This window comes from Tursiops truncatus, chromosome 13 (genome assembly GCF_011762595.2).
Source record: "Tursiops truncatus isolate mTurTru1 chromosome 13, mTurTru1.mat.Y, whole genome shotgun sequence".
Lineage (NCBI taxonomy): Eukaryota > Metazoa > Chordata > Mammalia > Artiodactyla > Delphinidae > Tursiops > Tursiops truncatus.
In genome coordinates this window covers 66,366,078-66,387,822 of record NC_047046.1, presented here as the reverse complement: position 1 = coordinate 66,387,822, position 21,745 = coordinate 66,366,078, and the positions used below count along the sequence as shown (strand labels likewise).

Sequence of the window (21,745 nt, the reverse complement as noted above, 5' to 3'; positions counted from 1 at the left end):
GTTCCAGTGTAGTCTGTTTAGGTCATGTGATTTTGCATGTGAGCATAGCTATCTTAGATTCGGTACTTGTAAATAAACTTTGAGACAGAGTTTCATGCAGAAAGTTTATTGCAAATGTATTCAGGAGAGACATCTGTAAGGCAGTGGGGAAGGCAGGACTGGGCTGAGGGGGAAACCTACATGTAAAATTGATACAGCCATTATGGAGAACAGTATGGAGGTTCCTTAAAAACTAAAAATAGAACTACCATATGACCTAGCAGTTCCACTACTGGGCATATACCCTGAGAAAACCATAATTCAAAAAGAGTCATGTACCACAATGTTCATTGCAGCATTATTTACAATAGCCAGGACATGGAAGCAACCTAAGTGTCCATCAACAGATGAATGGATAAAGAATATGTGGCACATTTATACAATGGAATATTACTCAGCCATAAAAATAAATGAAATTGAGTTATTTGTAGTGAGCTGGATGGACCTAGAGTCTGTCATACAGAGTGAAGTAAGTCAGAAAGGGAAAAACAAATACTGTATGCTAGCACATATATATGAAATCTAAAAAAAAAAGGTTCTGATGAACCTGGGGCAGAACAGGAATAAAGACACAGATATAGAGAATGGACTTGAGAACACAGGGAGGGGGAAGGGTAAACTGGGACAAAGTGAGAGAGTAACATTGACATATATACACTATCAAATGTAAAATAGATAGCTAGTGGGAAGCAGCTGCATGGCACAGGGAGATCAGCTTGGTGCTTTGCGACCACTTAGAGGGATGGGATAGGGAGGGTGGGAGGGAGACTCAAGAGGGAGGGCATATGGGGATATACGTATGCATATAGCTGATTCACTTTGTTATACAGGAGAAACTAACACAACACTGTAAAGCAATTTTACTCCAAAAAAGATGTTTTTAAAAAAAGATGGCATGTGTTCTAATTGCTAAAAACCTGATGAAAACACAGCCAGCCTAGAAGTTACAATCTAACCTGAGTGGACTGATATTCTGGGCATCAGGGAAATACCCACTGACTGATGCTTTCCCACTCAGGGACAGTAGGTCCTAAATCCTCTGTCTGACTTTTCATCCTGCTCTGCTTCCCAAGGCACTGTTTCTCCACTTAGAATAAACAACAAACAATACTGAATTCATGTTTTATAGCAACACTGTCCTACAGAACTTTCCATAATGAAAAGTTGTTGAATATGGTAGCCACTGACCACATGTGGCTTGAGCTTTGAAATGTGGCTAGTATGGCTGAGGAACTATATTTTCAATTTTATTCAACTTTAATTCATTTACGTTTAAATTGCCCCATGTGACAAATGGCTACGGTATTCCACAGTGCGGCTTTAGAACCTCAATCATTCTCTCACAAGAGTAGTATTTGTGACCTCTGAGAATCAACTGAATCTTTTTCAAGACACGTGTACTTAACCCCTCTCCAGAGTTACTGAATCAGAAATGCTCGTGCTTGGACCACAATGGTCTGTGACATTCCTCGTGGCTCTAAATTCTCTATGGGAAGAAGAGATGAAAAAAGGGGGCTTGCATTGTGTTACCTTGAAAGTTTAATACATTAACTCACCTACTCATGAGTGGAGATTAAAATTTTTTGGAGTCATTTCTTCCCTCTTCTGGTCACCTGGATGAGCATAACACTCTACAGCAAAAGAAATAAAAAAAGGAACGTGGGTTTTAATAGAGCAGCAAGCAGCCAAGAAAGTCCCAACGATTTATCAACACCCATGCTTCCAGGGTCTTTGTGTTGGGCATCTCTGGGCAGCCCAGGGTCAGCATGATTGAATTAGAAAGAGAAGCCCACTGCCAATGACTTTGACAGAGGGTCACCCTGGCTGTTCGGGGGCAGTGCCAGGAGATCTGGAACTCAACAGGCCCACAGTATGAAAGGGGAAGGGAGACCGTGCCAAGATGGATTCGTGGCTAATGAAGCAGTCAGCTGCTCTAATTGCACGGTGGGATGGATAACAGTGCTGCTGAAAAGACAAATGATGAGGTAAAGCACTTATTAAATAAAAACACCAGGGTGAAGGTGAGGTATTAATTTTCAAGGCAACGGACAGCTGTCAAGTCCTGTCCCATAATTCCATTTCATATTAAACTTATTATGGGCAATAATGTAATAATATCAATGACACCCCTATTCCCCAACAGCCAAGAAATTGATGGTGAGCTAAAAACTTTCCAGTCCTAGGGCTAATCCATGACTTGAGGGGATAAAACTGGAATGGAGAAGATATGAAAAATTCAGAATGAGTGCTTCTAATGCTATCTTGGGCACAATTGTTCCATGTTGCTAAGAAAGCATTAGCATGCCCTCCTCTGCTCTGGACTCTGCCAGCAGCAAAGTGGGAAAACTTCCTGCTCTTCATTACAATTCCTTTAATAAGTGCCAGTGTGGATGGGTGGAGTCTTAGACACTCTGCCTTTCTCCATTCCCCTTGGAGAAAGGGTACACCTAATAAACAAATTAGGATTGACAGGAACTGAAGTGAAAAGCTCATATTTCAAAGATGAACTAAGGAATTTACAGCTGTTGGGTTAAAGCTTCCTAACTCACCTCTTTTATTGTATCATAAACCTCATTTCCCCAAGTCTGAAACTGAAAACTTTGAATGTCTTTCCACTGTCTCTAAGATGAGCCTCTCCTCCCTAGCCTGACATCAAAGCCTTTATAAAATGGCCCCAACATCCCTTCCTGTCTAATGTCACTGACTTGTCCTCCTTTGTGAGCCTTCACAGAATAATAAATGGGGAAACACACTGGCTACATAGCAATGACAAGTTAACTTTTATGAACAGCTGCCTCATCTGTAAAATGGATGAACAGCATCAAGGACATAATGGAATTATTGTGAACATTCAGTAAAACACTCGGCATAGTACCTGGCTTATGAAATGCAGGTCCCCTTGCTCACAAGTCAGCCTTGTCTTCTCATTATTTCTAAAACCCACCTAGTAAGTTCCTTCTTCCCTTTAGCTCATCCCTATACCCCTCCCCACCATCGCCTCCATGCTCCTGCTAGAACCAACACCATCTCCGCCTCCCCATTCTCCACTTAGCCAATTCCACTCTCCCTGTAAGGTCCAGGCCCACTGGCCTCCTTCCATGAAATCAGATTCAGTTTCCACATTAGGAGCAGGGCTTAGGCAAAATAGCCTTAAACAGCCTCTCCAACTCTAACATTCCATGGTGCAAAGAACACATAAATTTTGCTTTGAAGGTATGATCAATTGAAGCCTTAAACTCTCAAAAAAACAGATGATTTCCCCAGTTGGTGGGCAATGGGGAGAAAATGAAAATACTTCATAAATTCTTTAAAAATCCATATTACTGTAAATGGTCATTATTTTAAAGTCTTGTGTAACTTGGGGCTTATTTCATGCCAGGTAACAGGCTCTATCATGTATGGAATTTTAAGTTTTCCTAGAAAGTCAGTGATATCACCCAGCTTCAGGATGATCAGAAAACGGAGACCCAAGGTCATTCACTTAGTAAGCAGATGACATGAGATCTAAACCATGGACGGTGACCATGATCTTGTATAGAATTCTGGAATCACTCTTTCCACTATGCTTAACTTCCACAAACCCACCCATTTATCAAGTGCTTTTGTTACATACAAAATCCTGTTAGCTATTGGGAAAGATGGGCACGTGTGTGTGTGTGTGTATGTATATATATATATTTATATATTTCCTTCTCTTAAAGAATTCAGAGTCTAAAAAGAAAAATAAAACACAGATATAAAAAGAATATAGCGAGAAGTCACAGGATGTGTCAGACTGGCAAGGTATTTGAAGGAATTCAAGGATATGGGAATTTCTTTCAACTAATGTGATCAAAGAGCTGTGCCCAGTGATCTAACTTTCCAACACTGCATCTATCCTGCTCTAGAGAAGAGACTAAAACTCTAAAAATTCTAAATTCTTCAAAAAAAAAAACCATCAGAAATTCATTTTTTATAATTGTTCATATTCACCCTTTGGAAATCTTGAAATCTCCTCCCCAGCAGTATTTCTTCTGTTATTTCTCACTGGAAACATGCTTAAGATAGAATATTAAATCAAAGCAATAAAGATGGAATATGTGACATCACATTAAAGTGTAAAAGCTAACAATTCATCTTAAAATGACTACTATATGCAAGAGAAGATAAAACCTTTTTCTCAAATGGACGACAAAAATTCCTATTCACATGGAAAATTATTTTTGATCTTCTTTCTTGGCACCCAGAAACTAAGACAGTAATAATTTCCCATAAAACCCCTGATTTAATTATCCTTCTTTTGGAAGTTCGAAGTCCATCTTTCAGAATCCACTGTGACTTGTCAGACTTCTCCATGTGAGCCACATCTACAAGACAGCCTTGTCCCTTTACAGTCACAGGCTCTGTGCCAAAGTTGCCCCCATAGACCAGAACTGTCTGTGACAATTAACCGAAATTTTAGATTTATTCTTCACCTTGTTATCAAATATATCCTTAGAGCTGATCAACAACAAAACATTTTGGGAGCTGGGCCCACCGGAGAGTTTGGTTGATTTTGGAAAAGAATAATAAAAATATATAACAGTAAAAAAAAATAAGAATGGGTTATACTTATTGAGTGCTCACTGGGTCCCAGGTATGTTATAAGAACTTTACATATTTTATATTATTTCATGTTTTACATTATTTAATGGTGCTTTACAGTAGTTAATCTTCATAAGTGACCCTATGATATCAGTAATATTATTTTACTCATTATGCAAATAATGATGTTGAGACCCAGTTCTCACAGAGATTAAGGGCAAAAATAGGACTTGACCCCGGAGTCCAGCTATTAACCACTGGGCACCAGAGCCAATGTCAGAGCATGAACGGAGAAGCCTTATCTGCTCAAATGTATCAAACCAAGAAGACATTTCCTCCCCTACCTCCCACCCTCCCCACCTCAGCCACAGAAACTATTTCATAAACCTTCCTGCCCCCGCCGCCAGCGGGGATGGGGGAGGAAAATGGTGGGCAAGAAGTGATCTGGGTGAGGATGACTGTCTTGGGAAGTCAGGGACTTGCCGTGTATGAGGTAGACATGGGGGTGGGGCGCGCACACTGACTAGGCCTAGAACAGTTCCTATTGCTGGTGGGGCCTCTCTAATCTGGTCTGAATTGGCTCAGTAAGTAGAGAGGATCCAGGAACGTAGGAGCTAAAAAACTAAGGGTGCCTAGATATTATAGCCAAGTGTCCATTACTGTTGATGAGACAGTCAGACAGACAGACAAGGATGGGAATGGGAGCAATAGTGGAGCAAGAGCCACATTTGCCTCCTCTTCCTCCTGAGTTTTCTGTTTCTCAGACTCCATCTGTGAGCACATGTATTCCTATACTGGTTCTTTGGCACCCATTGTGCTTCTCCATCTCCTTCTTGTACTCAGATGGTCTCTCTTCCCTCCCCCCACAGCAGGCTCTCTTGCCACTGTACCACAATGCCTCATAATTCATACCCTTATGAAGTGCCCATCACTGTGGGAGATAAATGTAAGGGACCCAATTCCTGCTCTTAAAGAACTTACAGTCTAGTGGTAGAGGCCTTACAAACAGAATATAGGGTAGTTATGTTATACGTCACCACATCAGCCAGAATTCTTTCCATTGCAAGTGGTAGAAACCCAACTCAACATGGCCTAAATCTGGACTTCTGACACACAGAACTATGAGATAATAAATTTGTGTTATTTTAAGCTGCTAAATCTTCGGTCATTTATTATGGCAACAATAGGAAATTAATCCATGCACCCAGCCAGCTCTGGAGGGGAAAAAGGTAATTCCACAAAATCTACAAGTTCTCTGAGGAACTGGGAGAAACTACGGTACAACTAGGCCTACAGCCACAATAGTAACTCCAGCTCCTATCATTGGTGGGGCCTCCTGGACCTGATCTAAATTGGCTCAAGAAGGAGAGAAGTTCCAGAAAGGTAGAAGCTAACAGTCTGTGGTGGTGCCTGGAGATATCAGCCAGGTGTCCATTACTGTTAGTTAAATCAGGGACTGGCGAACCACAGGCCAAATTCGACCCACCATCTATGTCCCAAAAGCTAAGTATAGTTTTTAGATTTTTAAATAGCTTTTTAAAGCAAAAGATGAATATTTTATAACGTATCAAAATTACATAGAATTCAAATTTCTGTGCCCATAAATGAAGTTTTATTAAATGGAGGCTCTGAATGCCATTCTGACATAACAAAGTTTTCCTGAACTGATGGCTTTTTGTCCTGGAGCTGTGGCTGGTCAGCCAGGGCACCTTCTGAGTGTTCAAGGCACTAACCCTACAATTAAGAATACTGCCCTACTGAAAAACAGGTTTACCTTTATCTGTGCAGGGGCCTCTGGTATCTGTCAGATGGTAGAGTTAGGACTGATATGAGGCAGGCTGCAATAGGATGACCTACCAGGTGGATCCTAATAGATATTCCCTGGGTTTCCATGAGGTTGGATTGTCTAAACATGGCTTCACTTTCTACTGTTTCTCAGACTTTCTTTCCCTTTTCCAGTTTCTCAGACTTTCTTTCCATTTCTCTCAAAGCTAGAACGGGGACTAGCTCCTTGTCAGTAACTGAAAGAAACGATTTGTTTTTTAAAGCCTTTGAAGAGAGTAGAGGATTTGTCAAATTATCCAACAGTCCCCAAGCAGAACAGTAGTCATGCCCAGTTTAGCTGGCCCCTTAATAAATATCACCATGAAAACTACGTGCTCTGCATCACGGATCATCTTGTGTTATAACTGGCCTAAGTAGAATAATTTGGCCATGATTCAGAAGGTCTCCTGGGGGACACTGCAGAGAAGATGGTGTTACTGAAGAATAGCACCCAGGTCAAAGAAAGTCCCACTCTAATCTCTCCATCAAGCCAACCCCTATCTGAAGGGTTTGATCAATTCTGGTACTTGAGAGCAAAGGGTCTGGGTCTAGAAAGAATAGCACGTGAGAATGTTTAACCTACTGAGGAGAACCCTACAAGGAGAGGTAGACGCTGACTCCAATATCTTTTTAAATCTGTGATAAGAAAGGTAGACCAGTCTTATATGTGGAATCTAATCTAATCTTTCTTTTCTGTGATATCACAGATAAGAAAGACCAGAGCTATCTTTCTCACAGAAACCTGGACATGTGAGAGATGGAAAGACCATACAGTCTAACTGGGGCCCAAGAGGGGGCATTTCCAGTGATCTGGAGGAATGCAGGTCTCTGGATTCTCAGCCTGTGCTCTTCACACAGTGCCACAAGCTCCACAGGAATTTGTCCTGTTGAGCTTCTGAGCGTGTCCCAGGGCCTTGTCCATGGAGAGTGAGGCAGAGCTACCCTCTTGTCTGAATTCCATCAGTCCCATACATCCATGTCAGGGTGACCCAGCAACTTGCCTTCCAGGGCCAGTCTGGGTAGGTATTTGCCCTCAGCCATTCTCTTCACCACAGACGAGAATAATGCTGAACACTTCCAGAACAATTTTCCTAATGAACCCACAAATTCCCCCTCCAGCACTTCAGGGAGGTCAGGCAAGATGATGATGATCCCATAACTTAGTATGAAGCATCAATGCTGCCCACACACTGAGATCAGATGGCCTCTCCCTTGCTCATGTTTCTGTTAGAATAAGAAAGGTTATGTCATTTCATCCCCAGAGAGTGAATGTCACAGCTGGTGATTTTAAAAAGTAGAATTTCTTATGGGAATCCAGGAAGAGGCAGGGCAAAAAAGCACTAGACATAGGAAGGCAGAGCCTTAGGAAGCATGGAAGACTTCAGAGCAGAGAGACCTCAGGTGAAATCCTGGCTCCTCAGCACTATTTACAATGGCCGAGACATGGAAACAACCTGGATGTCCATCGACATTCGGGAACGGATAAAGATGTGGTACATATATACAATGGAATACTACTCAGTTCTTAAAAAAAGAATGAGATAATGCCATTTGCAGCAACAGGGATAGACCTAGAGATTATCACACTAAGTGAAGTAAGACAGAAAGAGAAAGACAAATACCATATGATATCACATGTGGAATCTAAAATATGACACGAATGAACTTATCTATGAAACAGAAATAGACTCACAGATACAGAGAACAGACTTGTGGTTGCCAAGGGAGGGGGGGATGGGAGAGGGATGGACTGGGAGTTTGGGGTTAGCAGGTGCAAACTATTACATATAGAATGGATACACAACAAGATCTTACTGTATAGCATGGGCAACTATATTCAATATCCTGGGATAAACCATAATGGAAAATAATATAAAAAAGAATGTATGTACATGTATAACTGAATCCCTTTCTGTACAGCAGAAATTAACACAACATTGTAAATTAACTATACTTCAAATAAATAAATCATGGCTCCCCTCACTAACAGTAACTTGATCCTTCTTCTAAGTCTCTGCCCTTATCCGCAAGATGGGGGATAATGCCTGTACCCCAGGCTGAGAACCGAATGAGGCAATGTGTCTGCAGCACTCATTACTCTGCTCAGTGAAGGACTGTTAGCTGTGTATACATATGAAGTAGGTGGGCATAACTAGGGAACACTAGAGGCTCAGTGGGTGCTAAAGGACCTAGAGCTGCTTGCTCCCCTACTCCTGAGTCAACGTCAACCACATCAGGAGTGGATCACTTTGCCAAGCAGCTGTCTTCTCCCTCTCGGCTCTTCTGACATAAGAGTGGAGCTGCTTAGAAAGGACACATCAGCAAGGCAGACTGTGTTCCCGTGAGTGAGTCAGCTGGGTTAATGGGCTTGACTCTGATAGGGTTAAGTACACATCACTCATGCCACCCAGTGAATTCCTCTAGTCACAGAATCCACCCAACCACATAGCTGAGAGCTGCTCAGCTGGGGAGAAATAAAAGTTCTGATCCAAGATCCAAGTTGCAGAGGAAGAAATGGTGCTTTGGCCTCTGAACACTTCAAAGAAGGAAGGCTGGCCAGGTGGACACAGCCTCTGGGTATTCAGACACCAGGGACAGCAAGAGAGAGAGAGGAAGCCAGATAACAAGGAATGAAAGAGGGATTGGAAAAAAGCAAGGGAAAGAGCCCAAAGGAAACCTTAGCCCCATCTGTTCCTCTGCTGAGGGCCCTGGTGATCATCCTTTGTAGCCCAGCATTGGTGTCAGTGAGGGTTTAGATTGACAGTGAACCCCTAGATCCCTGCAGAAGCCATAGTGAGATCACTGCTGGACTGGAAAGCTTATGCAATTTCAAACAGGAAGACCCAGTTTGAGTACTGTTTCCACTTCTTGCTGGTTTTGTGACCCTGAGTAAGTCATGGTCCTTTCTTTGCCCCTCAATGTCTTTGTTTGTAAAAATGAAGGTTAGACCAGGTGGACGCAAAGCTTTCTTCAGGCTCAGGTTATAAGGGTCCCTGGAGAGGGCATATGACTAGAGAGAACAGCTTCCCTCCCACGTGGAGGCTGGGTGTCCTTTGTTTCTATTTCTCTGGGGGAGGGGACAATGGTTTTCTCTAAAATTCTCACTGAGTCAAGAAAACGATTACGTACCTAAGAGTCTTGACGGCCAAGGAACTCAGGCTATGAATTTGGTCCAGAGACTCTGTTCTGTACTAGACTCTTCAGCAGTAGAAGGAGATCTTTGCTTCAGCTGCTCTGAGCTGTATGTGAAAGGGCATGGGGCGGAGAGGAGTCGGGAGGGAGGGAAGTGGCTAACCCCACACACAGTCTTGCAGCTCAGTGCATCTGTGTCCCTGCGTATCTCCAACATGTGCCCGCTCCCTGTCTGCCAATTTCCATGCCTTTTAGCACAGGTTCTCAGTTCCTGGACTGTTTCACGTCCCAGCTGGTGTTCTTTTCTCCCACAAGCTGGCTCAGAACACACAGCCCTGCTGTCTGTCCACCCACTTCCCCCAAAGCTGAATTCTTTCCGCCAGCAGTGCCATGCCACCCAGGCCGGGGTTGGGGGCAGGGGGGAGGCGGCTGTGAGCTCACTGTCCCTGAGGACCAAAGAGCATGCAGCCCATCCTAGTTCCCTTACTCTCACTTCCACTGCACGCACGCACACACACAGGCACCAGGAGACGGGTTCACACAGCCTCTATTTCAGCCTTCCCTCTTCCCTTGACACACTTCTTTTTATCGAGATTCTTCTTCCAAATGAATTCAGTTTAGTTGTAAAACTACAGTAAGGGACTGGATGTCTCCCTTCTATATAAATGGTAAGTCAGTGCACTCACTTGACACAAACTGGTGATAAGCCTACCATGTGTCAGGCACTGGGCTGGCTGGGATGAATGCAGCGATGAATCACAGTCTAGAGAGTGTTAAGGACCAAACCGCTGATGAGTGAGTCATTCAGAAACTGTTCCTTTAACAGAGTTAACCAATACATTCAAGGTAATGATCTTCTCCAGGGACTCTTGTCAGTTCTGCTGCTGTGTGACTCGCAAACACGCTCTCCACGGCATTTCTGCCAAGGTCCCCCGTTCTGCCCATCACTCTGATGTAGCAGGAGGTGTGTAATCTGAGTGTCAGGCTGTGGGATTGTGGAAAGAGCACTGGGTAGGGGTGAGGAGCCCTACAATCTAGCCGCAGCAGTGCCACCTTTGTGACCTGGGTATAGCTATGTGTGGCTATGTGACCTGGGGAGCCTGGAGCCCACTGCTTCCAGTGTCCCCAATATCTGCTGCATGCAATTTATTACAAAAAGAAAGAAAAGCAGAGTCTGAAATCTCCAAGCAGAGGGAATGACTGAGGAAACGACTCTCATAGGGGAAGAGGGCCAAAGAGAGGTCTGTGGTACTCAGAGGAACCAAGGTAACTGAGGCTCCCCAGGGAGAGGCATTGGGATGCAGACAAGAGCAATTAAGCCAGCAGAGAAACCCTGCCTGGGTACTTGGACTGACATCAAGAATGACAGCATCATCTCACCCCAGGAAAAGCTTTATGAGAATATGGCTTCTGAAGATAGCAGACTTGATCATTAAAGGTGTGTATCTGTGGGGGGGGGGGGGGGGGGGGCTTCCTTCTCCCTGACTACATCTGAGTGAAGGCTACTACCCCGTATCCAAGCCCAGATCATCCTTCCAAGGACCCTGTCTTTGCTTTCTAATTGTCCCCTAGTCTGAGCTACCTTTATGTCTTCTTCCCGTTTCCTTCCTTCCTCTTCTCTTCCTCTGTTCCTTCCTCCCTCCCTTTCTCTCTCTTTGATAAGCACACATGATTTTTTTAAAAAAAAAACTCAGAATAAAATAGTACAAAGTGAAAAGTCTCCCTTTCTTCCCTCCCCCTGCCTCCTGCTTCTGGAGATCCCTTCCCCAGAAACAGTCACTATTACCATCTTTTTTTTTTTTTAACATCTTTACTGGGGTGTAATTGCTTTACAATGGTGTGTTAGTTTCTGCTGTATAGCAAAGTGAATCAGCTATACATATACATATATCCCCACATCCCCTCCCTCTTGCATCTCCCTTCCACCCTCCCTATCCCACCCCTCTAGGTGGACACAAAGCACTGAGCTGATCTCCCTGTGCTATGCGGCTGCTTCCCACTAGCTATCTATTTTACATTTGGTAGTGTATATATGTCAATGCTACTCTCTCACCTCTTAAATAAAATTCAAAAGGTGTTTTCTGCACAGACGGGCACTTACGTATTCATAGCACCCCTTTCATAGAAAGGTGCTGCCTCTTTGTTTTTCTAAGTTTTGTTCAGCCTCAGTGTAACTAATTTAATCAGTGTACATGTCCCCAGAAAGCTGTATAAATTAAATTCTATTGTGACAGGTGTGAACAGGAAAATAGTTATAAAAGTTATTTAAAAAGAAAAAATGTTCCAAGCCTTATTACGCAATTTAAAACTGTAATTAAAAAAAAAAAAACTTTGGGTTAATAAAATATTCTTCCTCCCCTTCCCATCATTTAATCAGTTGTGTATGTACTTTGGTCTTGGGGGTTTCCTTCAGTTGAGCATTCCTGTGTTTGAGCTGTTCTCATGATTTAAAAAATGCCTTATGCCTTTTTGGAGGATGTGCATTTTATAGTTTTCCATAATGAGTCGAGAGAGCCCATCAGTACCCAAACTCCAGCAGGATAGTGGTGCCCCAGAAAAGCACACTGCAAGTGACCTAGATGAGGATCAAGTTTAGACACTATTCTGCCGGCAAGAGATTCATGAGTAATGGATGAGCGCCTACCAGAAACCCGGCACTGCCTGAGGCTGCGTCAGAAATTCAGAAAGGTGAGGAGCTTACAGACTAGGTAAAGATAAATCTTCAATCAAGGTGAAGGAAATCATAAAACATATCAGAATTACATGCTGATTTCATGCATAATTGTACCAGACTTCCAGTGTAGGTGGAAATCAGAGAAGGAAGGCAGGGGAGGTCAGTATGACCAGAGGAGCGGAAAGCCTTGCTGGAGGCCCTGGAAATTGAGTGGACCTTTAAAGGACGGGTAACCTTGGACCAGGAGAGAGGCGTGTACATTACCGCCCTAGGACTGTCACAACAAAGCACCACAAACCAGGTGGCTTAAAACAACAGAAATTTACCCTCTCACAGTGCTGGAGGCCAACATCGGAAATCAAGGTGTCGGCAGGCCCGAGCTCCCTCTGAAACCTGCAGGGGAGGATCCTTCCTCCCCTCTCCCCGTTCCTGGTGGTGGCCGGCGATCTTGGTGTTCATTGGTTTGTAAATGCGTCACTCCAGTCTCTGCCTCTGTGATCACGTGGCATCATCTTCTTTCTCCCTGTGCGTCTCTGTTTTTACACGTCGTTTTCCCTCTCTTAGAAGGACATGAGTCATACGGATGAAGGGGCTACCCTACTCCAGTGTGATCTCACCTGAACATCTGCAGGGACCCTATTTCCAAATAAGGTCACATGCTGAGGTTCTTGGGGGTCAGGACTTCAACATATCTTTCACAGGGGGACACAATTCAAACCATAACAAATGCCAAGAATTTTCCGCGTGACTCCATTTCCAGCGCACCTCACCTCCCCCCACCACCCAAAGTCAGTGTGCACTGAATTCAGCCCCTTCTTCTCCAAGGACCTCTACCCCTCCTACTAACCCATCAACACATGCTCACTGTAGAATTTCTCATCACCCAGAACCCCTGCTCCTGCAAAATAGCAAACTCAGATGCTCTTGTCCGAGCCCAGTTTCTTGCCCTTCTGCTGTGCCTTCTCTCTCCCTTTTTCCTCATAACACCAGTCCCTCAGTTCGTCTTCCTAGTCCGCACCCACCTCCTGGATACACATCCCTTTTCACCACCTTGGACCCCAGTGATTCACCTGTGGTCTCATCAATACCATCAACGTCCCTGCCTTCCTGACAGCCCATGAGCCCACACTTGAAGGAGGTCTGACTCCTCCATACTGCAGGAGAAAACCAAAAAAAAAAGTCTTAGCCTATTTACTTTTAGTAAATAAATTCAGTCTTAGCTGTGTCTTATCTTGTGCATTCTCATTCCCACTCGATACATTTTCCTGTTTCCCACATCAGCTTCCCAAACCCTTCCCACCCTCTCCAGTCCAAACCTTGTCCCCATTTCCTTTCCTCCCTCTGGAAATAACATATATCTCTGTTATGTGGAGTAAATAGAGGTCATCAAATATAAACTTGTTTAACCTCCTCCTTCTAGAACTCAAAGTGTACACCCAGCTTTACTCTCATGTGGCCCCTCTTCTGAAGTCCCACCGCATTTTTCATAAGGAGAACGGAATTCTTGTTATTGAATATCTCCCAAGGGCCAGAAATTATGCTAAGTGTTTTCACATATTATCTCATGTATATTTCTACTATGACACTTACATGATTCTATTTTTGCTTGTTTACTTTTCTATCTGACCTTCCAACTACAAGCTTCTTGGGAAAATCTCTTGGCCACCTCTACTCCTCATGCATTATTTCATGTAATCCTCTAAAACTTTATGAACTAAGTGGCGAACTGCTATTATCTCTATGTTACATATGAGGAAACAAGCTCACCAAGGTTACACCACTTGGCCAACCTTATACCACCGGGAAACAGCAGAGCCAGGATGCGGGCACGAGTCCACCCAGTCCCAAAGCCCGTGTGTCACCACCACATCACACTGAACAAGGGGAGGGGCTCGGTGCTAATGGAGGCCCAGACAGGAGAGAAAATGAGGGCTGCTTCCTGTTGGTTCCATCAGCCACCTGCATCCTCTCTAACCAGGAACCACCCTCAAGTCTGGGGTAAGAAATGTCTAAGAATTATTCAAGCTCAATAGGGCACCCTTTCATTCATACATTCAAGAGAGGTTTAATGAGTGCCCCATGTGTGTCAACCTGTGCTAGAAGCTGTGGACACAAAACAGAGCTGGGCCCTGAACCCCTCCCTCTTTACTCTCCAAGGACCTTGCAGGCTAAGGACCTGCTCCAGGAAAGGCTCCGTCTACCAGAAGGGGGCTGTCCCCAGCCCCATGCACAGCCTATCCACAGCCCTTCCACTTAGTTTGGGAAAATTTGGGCCCCATGGCAGGCATACATCTCTTCCTTGTGGGGCATTGGGGGAAGGAGACGGGGAGCCTGGGGAAAATGAGAAAAGGGTGGGTTGGACTCTAGTTTGTCCTCCCTCTCCTTGAGCAAGGCCACTTCCCATCAGTGAATTTATGGATCACAGCTAGGGTTTGGAACCACTCCTGAAATCCCTAGCTGAGGAGGCAGAATCCCACACCAGCCCTAATTGCAGCCACTCACCTGTCCCCGCTGCCCTTATGAAATGTGTACTTATCTCCCGATAGGCTTCCACTGGTACAAGGCTTCTCAGCCTTAGCTATTGGTGTTTGGATTGGATAATTCTTTGCTGGGTGGGGCTGCCCTGTACACTGTTGGAAATTTAGCAGTATCTATGGCTTCTACCCTTGGCATCCCAATAGCAACAATGCCACCATCCCACTTATGACCACCAAAAATGTCTTTCAGACATTGCTAAATATTCCCTCAGGGTTGGGGGGGCAAAATTGGCCCCTGTTCTAGTACATTAAAAATTGCTCAGATGGACAAAACTATAATTCAGAAAGATACATGCACCCCTATGTTCACAGCAGCAGTATTCACAATAGCCAAGACATGGAAACAACCTAAGTGTCCATCAACAGATGAATGGATAAGGAAGATGTGGTACATATATACAATGGAATACTACTCAGCCATAAAAAGAATGAAATAATGCCATTTGCAGCAACATGAATGGACCTAGAGATTATCATACTAAGTGAAGTAAGTCAGGCAGAGAAAGACAAATACCATGGGATACCACTTATATGTGGAATCCAAAATACGACACAAATGAACCTATCTATGAAACAGAAACAGAATCACAGACATAGAGAGCAGACCGGCAGTTGCCAAGCATGAGAGGGTTGGAGAGGGATGGAGTGGGAGGCTGGGGTTAGCAGGTGTAAGCCTTTATATATAGAAAGGATAAACAACAAGGTCCTACTGTGTAGCACAGAGAACTATATTCAATATCCTATGATAAACCATAATGGAAAAGAAATTTAAAAAAGAATGTGCATATATATGTATAACTGAATCACTTTGCTGTAACTAACACAACAGTAACTAACACTAACAGTTACTGCTGTTAGTCACAGCAGTAACTAACACAACATTATAAATCAACTATATTTCAATTAAAAATAAGGTAAGAAAGAAGAAGAAGAAAAAAAGATGATTAAAAAATACGATGAGGATTGGTGCCTATGTTTTGGTTCGTATTGTCACATATTATTATAATTGCCCTTTCTATGGTCCTAAACAGTAATAAAACTTCAAAATTAAAAAAAAAAAAAAAAACAATTACGCAGATGACCTCCAAGGTATCAAGTGGGGACCCACATGACCTGAGTGCCACGGAGAAGCCACTCTGAGGAGGAGAGCCCAGTGCAGCGAGGAATCTCCCTCGGAAGATGACCGCAGAGGTGATGGATGTAGCCAGCATCCAGACACTCAGCTCAGCTCAAACACATCCAAGCTCAGCTCACCTGGAGACTCAGGAATGCTGAGCCATCGAAGTGTGCCCAGAGTTGCAGGGCGTTTGTAGCAAGGCCCACGACAGGATAAGTTACAGGTTAATCCTCCCTGAGGTCTCAAATCTGAATGGCTCAATCATGGGCTTTTTTCCCCATCATTTCCTGCCAGCTACCTGGTCGCCATCACTTCCTGAAATGCTTTTGTTAGAGTATCTTCTCTTTTTCTCACATGCTTACCTATAAAATGTGAACCTCCCCAGGAGAGCACAGTAAATCACTAACCTTTTATCTTGAAGTAACTAACAAATCCTTTGTCCTTAGGCCCTGGGGTAATTTGACAGTCAGCCGGCTTTGATGGGAAGTTTTCTGTGTCTCCAGGATCTTCTCAATAAATGGCTTTGCAGCCATATCTTCTACATGCCAGGATGAAATTGGCTGAATTTAAGTGTGTCAATTTGAAGAGAGCTTTTTCATCCTAACTCAGTGAACCCCAGAACTGGGGCAGCAAAGAGAGGAGGAAAGAGGAAGGGAAGCGGGAGACACTTGCCAATTTGACTTGCTACCTGCTTGTGACGAAGGCTGGCAGGGACTGTGACCTGCTAGAATGGTTTCTCAAGGAGCAATCATTCAGTAAGTATTGATCGACAATTTACTTTGTGCCAGACCCAGTAGGATTGATTGGAACCAACCTCCTTTGCAGGACTCGTGCTAAAGCAGCACTGGACCCAATGGCTCCCCAGTAAGGACTGGATCATGTGCCATTGGGAGTGTCTTGCCAAGAAATGGGGTCACATATCCTGCCCCAAATCAGTTCAGTTCTAACCAATTATAATAGACAGGAAGGCCAAAGAGACCCTGACCCCACTGACTGCCCTGAAGAATTTCTGACCCTAAGTGGACAACAGAGACATTCTAGGAAATACCTGGGTCTTCAAGGTTTATTTCAGCTGACCCAGAGGCCCAGGCTGATGTCATGTAATTGTGTGGACCTCACCCTGGAGCCCAAACCACTGGGCGAGCTGAAGTCCATTCCTCGCAGTTCTCCACAACAAGGAAATTAACTCATTTGAATTAACATTCCACTCTCTGTGTCTCTCCCCTTCCTGCATGGCTACAGATGTCCAGAAATTGGCTTGGCCACTGGAAGACCTACATTCCAGTGTTTCTCAATGTGGCATCCTAACCACCTGCGTCGAAGCCACTCATGGAGTGTGTTTAAAATGTGTGTTAAAAGGGACTTCCCTGGTGGTTCAGTGGTTAAGAATCCGCCTTCCGATGCAGGGGACACAGGTTCAATCCCTGGTCGGGGGACTAAGATCCCACATGCTGCAGGGCAACTAAGTCCGCATGCTGCAACTACTGAGCCTGTGGCTGCAACTAGAGAGAAGCCCGTGCACTGCAACAAAAAGCCCGTGCACCGCAATGAAAGATCCCGCATGCCACAACGAAGATCCCACGTGCCACAACTAAGAACTTACGCAGCCAAATGAATAAATAAAAAAATAAATATTAAAAAAATAATGTGTTAAAAAAGCAGCCCACCCTGGTCTAAATAAATCAATCCCAAGGTGGTAAGGACCAATTATCCGATTATTTCAATCACACAGTAGGTGATTCTTACCCACACCGATTTGGGAATCGTTGGAACGTAAAAAGAGCACAGACGCTGAGACCAGACTGACCTAGGTTCAAACCCAACCCTGCTCGTTCTGGACTGTATGACTTTAAGCTAGTTATTTAGCCTCTTCTTCACTTCTAAAACGGGGAAAATAAAGTCTTCTTCATTGGCTTTGTTATGAGAATCAATACAATCATGTGTAGAAATGGCTCAGTCCATCGTATGTGCTCAAGGATGGTAGGCTGCTGTTACTGTCTCCATAGTTTTGTCGAATTTAGACAAATGATCAAACCAACTGCTGGTCCTCGGAGTGCCTGGATCTTTCTGGAAGCTTCTAGCTGCATTCCTGCTGCAGATTACAATAGCCAAAACTGGGAGAACATGATCCAGGATCATTGCTCCCCTCCACTGGAATCTCTGAGGCCCTGAGGACCTAACAGAACTTTCAAGCTACCAGAACTCCCAGAAGGAAAGGCAGACAGATTGCTGGGGAGAAACATCCTGCAAATCCATCCACTCCTTTATAAACTCTCAAGCCCCAGGACTTCTAAAGGCCCTGATCTCAGCAACACACCCATCACACTGAACTGGCCTTGCCTGCAGCTCCACTGTGCCAGGACAGGTGCCTAAAACGCAACTGACAGGCACGGTGTGATAAGAAAGCTATTTTCTGAGTCTGCACAAGGGATGTTTAATATCCTAGAGCTCATACAAATGGAAGAGGCTGCTAAACAGCAGTGTCAGAGAGTTCTGCATAAGAGCATTATGCATTTTGCAAGGAAATTATTTTTAAAAGCTTTCCACTGACAGTTTCTTCAAAGAGAGACATTGTTCCTTTCAGTATTTCCTGTGTTCTAACATAGATGAGCAGCTTAGACCTGCTTATAGGGTGACTAAGTGCTCCTTTACGCTCTTATTTCTACCCTGGATTATTCTAAGCCCTCAGATTCAGACAGAAATCAAGTCCCAAGCCTGGGCGTTCAGCAGGAGGTCTCCTGATCACCAAGTTCTGAGCCGAAAGAGCAAGACTTCATTTTAAAAGGGAGGTTTCTCCAGGTGGGTATTCTTGGGACTAATCCTTACTTCACAGCCTCACCCATCACCGTCCTAATTCATCCCAGGGTCCTGCGAGTGTTAAAGTCCTGATACAGACTGAATGTCTGTGTCCCCCCAAAAGTCATATGTTAAAAGAATCTTTAATGAGATGGTATTGGGAAGTGGGGCCTTTAGGGGTGATTAGGTCATGAAGGTGGAGCCCTCAAGAATGGGATTACTGCCCTTCTAAAAGAAACCTCAAAGAGCTCCCTCACCCCTTCCACCATGTGGGGACACAGTGAGAAGAGGGGACAGGCACCTTGAACCTGGAAGAAGGCCCTCACTAGACCCTGAACCTACAGGCACCTTCCCCTCCTCCAGAACTGTGAGAAATAAATTTCTGTTGTTTGTAAGCCACACAGTCTATGGTATTTTGTGATAGCAGCCCAAACCAAGACAGGTCCTGTAAGAAGTCTGCCTAGCTAGGATTTTAAAGACTTCTTGAAATATCTCAGGAATTTCAAACATAAGGGACTTCATCTGTGTTTTTGATTTTTGTTTCTTAATTTGGGTGGTGGGCACATGGATATCCATTATTTTATCCTATATGTCTGAAATATTTCATTAAAACTAATGCTTCCCAAATATCATATTCTATCACTTATATGTGGAATCTAGAAAAATGGTACAGATGAACTTATTTGCAAAGCAGCAATAGAGACACAGATGTACAGAACAAACATATGGACACCAAGGGGGGAAGCGGCGGGGTGGGATGAATTGGGAGATTGGGATTGACATATATACACTACTATATATAAAATAGATAACTAATGAGAAGCTACTGTATAGCACAGGGAACTCTACTCAATGCTCTGTGGTGACCTAAATGGGAAGGAAATCTAAAAAAAGAGGGGATATATGTATATATATAACTGATTCACTTTGCTGTACAGCAGAAACTAATACAACACTGTAAAGCAATTATACTCTAATAAAAATTAATTTAGGGCTTCCTTGGTGGTGCAGTGGTTGAGAGTCCGCCTGCCGATGCAGGGGACACGGGTTCGTGCCCCGGTCTGGGAAGATCCCACATGCCGCGGAGGAGCTGGGCCCGTGAGCCATGGCCGCTGAGCCTGTGCATCTGGAGCCTGTGCTCCACAACGGGAGAGGCCACAACAGTGAGAGGCCCGCGTACCGCAAAAAAAAAATTAATTTAAAAAAATGTTTCCAGATATCCGATGAATATGCTCAAGAAAATGTCTTGTCAATAGTCCCTAATCTCCAAGGTATCACCAGCCTGTGACATGGATTCCTTCTCCCTCTCCTTTGATCATCCTGGCACATGGTAACTATGAATCTCTACCAGACAACATCTTTTGAGAGCAGAGACCTTTGAATTTCCAACATATTGCACAGGGACGGACATCTGGTAAGTGCTATTTATTGAATTTTTTGTTCATTAAATTGAGGTCTTTAGAACCTCTTAGAACCACAGCTTTTCCCCTCTCTCTTCTCCCTAAACAGATCCATTGCATGCTGGCTGAGGCCATTCCAGTACACATATATTTTATGACAGTGTGACAGAATCTTGAGTTGTACAATATGGATTTTATAAATTACACACATCCATGTTCATATTAATGAAGTCAGTTTGGCATGAGTTTAAAGCATAGCTAGTTTTCCAAAGCTTATGCTGTTCTCATACTCCCTTCAGTTATCCCTCTGCTTTTTTTTTTCCTCTAGCCTGTACACTTGAGTTATTTTTCTTCTTTCAAGGTCACCCCACTTCCATCTTCCATTTCAAAAAGCACTTGAACTCTGATCAAAGAAATGTCCTGCTTGGGCTTCCTGCTGTTCATGGCTCACAGCAGCCCCCTCCCAGCTCCCCTGAGCAGACGGTCTCACCCAGCTATTTCCTGAATTCCCCTGTCACTCCTTCTCTCTCCTTCCCTCTTCTCAGCCCATGGATTCTTGGAAAGTCCAGGTTCGCTCACAATGAGACTCCCCAGAGTCACCATCTAGGCTTTCCGATCCCAGGTCACTGTTCCTCCTTGTACTCTGCTTCCTCCACCTGTGAGTGTAAATAAGCTGGGCCAGGAATCTGCAGGCAAAAGGTTCTCCTGGCTTTCAGACACATCTCTGCCATGGAGCCATGATGTTCCCACCAGTCTGATCTCCTCAAACCCAGATGTAGTCCATGATGCTCTTTGCTCTGACTTATGTGTACTTAAAATGGGAGGTGGGGGTACAGGCACAGCCTGTCTTTCTGGAACCCCACAATGCTATCAACTTTTTCCATTCAACTTGTACACAGTGAGAGTCCCTGCGCCCACAGGTACCATGAGGGTACCTGGGTAGGGAGAGCTTTAATAACCACCCACCATAACCAACAGCTCTTCCTCTCTGATCTTGTTTGCCCAATGCCCCTCAGCCTCTATACCCCCATTCCTCTCCCACATCCAACAGAAGGGTCTGTGTGTCTCTTCAGCCCAAATTGTGGACAGAGTTTCTACTGTCTTTGTTTATCCGAGGGGCTACTCAGTGAATGTAAACAGATCATCGGAACTAGGAAATGTCTCCTAGCTCTGCACCACATGTATACCTGTACCAGCTGAGATACTCTATGATGCTGACATTGGCCTTGTTGAAAGTGATTGCACATCATTTCTCACTTACCTCTCACTCCCAAGACTTCAGCCAAGTAGCTGTGCCCTCCAAATCAAAGGTCATCTAAGTAAATAGGTTTTCTGCTACAGGGTGGATTAAAATCAATTTCAGAAAAATAATATCCTTAATCATCTAATACTTAGTTGACCCTAGATTGGGTGGTGTTCTTCAAGGACTAGGAATCAGAGCAAACAATTTTTCTGGAGATAAATTCACTGGTAGCTTTTCCCAATTCTAAACTAGAGTATCTCACATTTGGTCATTTTTCATACCAAGGAGAGAAAGCAATCTCAGTAAGGGCTGAAATCAATAGTTTTGCATCCTCCTCCTCCAAGGTGCTTGGGAAGAGTCAACACTCTTCTCAAGGCTAGATGCCCATCACTAATACTGACTCTACATCAGAACACGTCC

At 44.1% G+C, this 21,745-nt stretch overlaps 1 long non-coding RNA gene across 2 annotated transcripts in view; it reads right to left on the bottom strand.

Annotated features, from left to right (window-relative positions):
• The window catches only part of LOC141276267 (uncharacterized), an 84,714-nt gene extending 63,355 nt beyond the window's left edge, over window positions 1-21,359 (bottom strand). Inside the window, exons 1-2 of one of the 2 annotated variants that reach the window (XR_012325537.1) lie at window positions 21,344-21,359; window positions 1,596-1,670 (exon numbers count right to left, since the gene is read on the bottom strand). This is a non-coding gene — a long non-coding RNA (uncharacterized lncRNA). Of the gene's footprint in view, window positions 1-1,595; window positions 1,671-9,555; window positions 9,667-21,343 lie in introns of those variants that run through there. The other variant, XR_012325538.1, reaches the window with a different exon arrangement.
• Window positions 21,360-21,745: the final 386 nt, after the last annotated feature.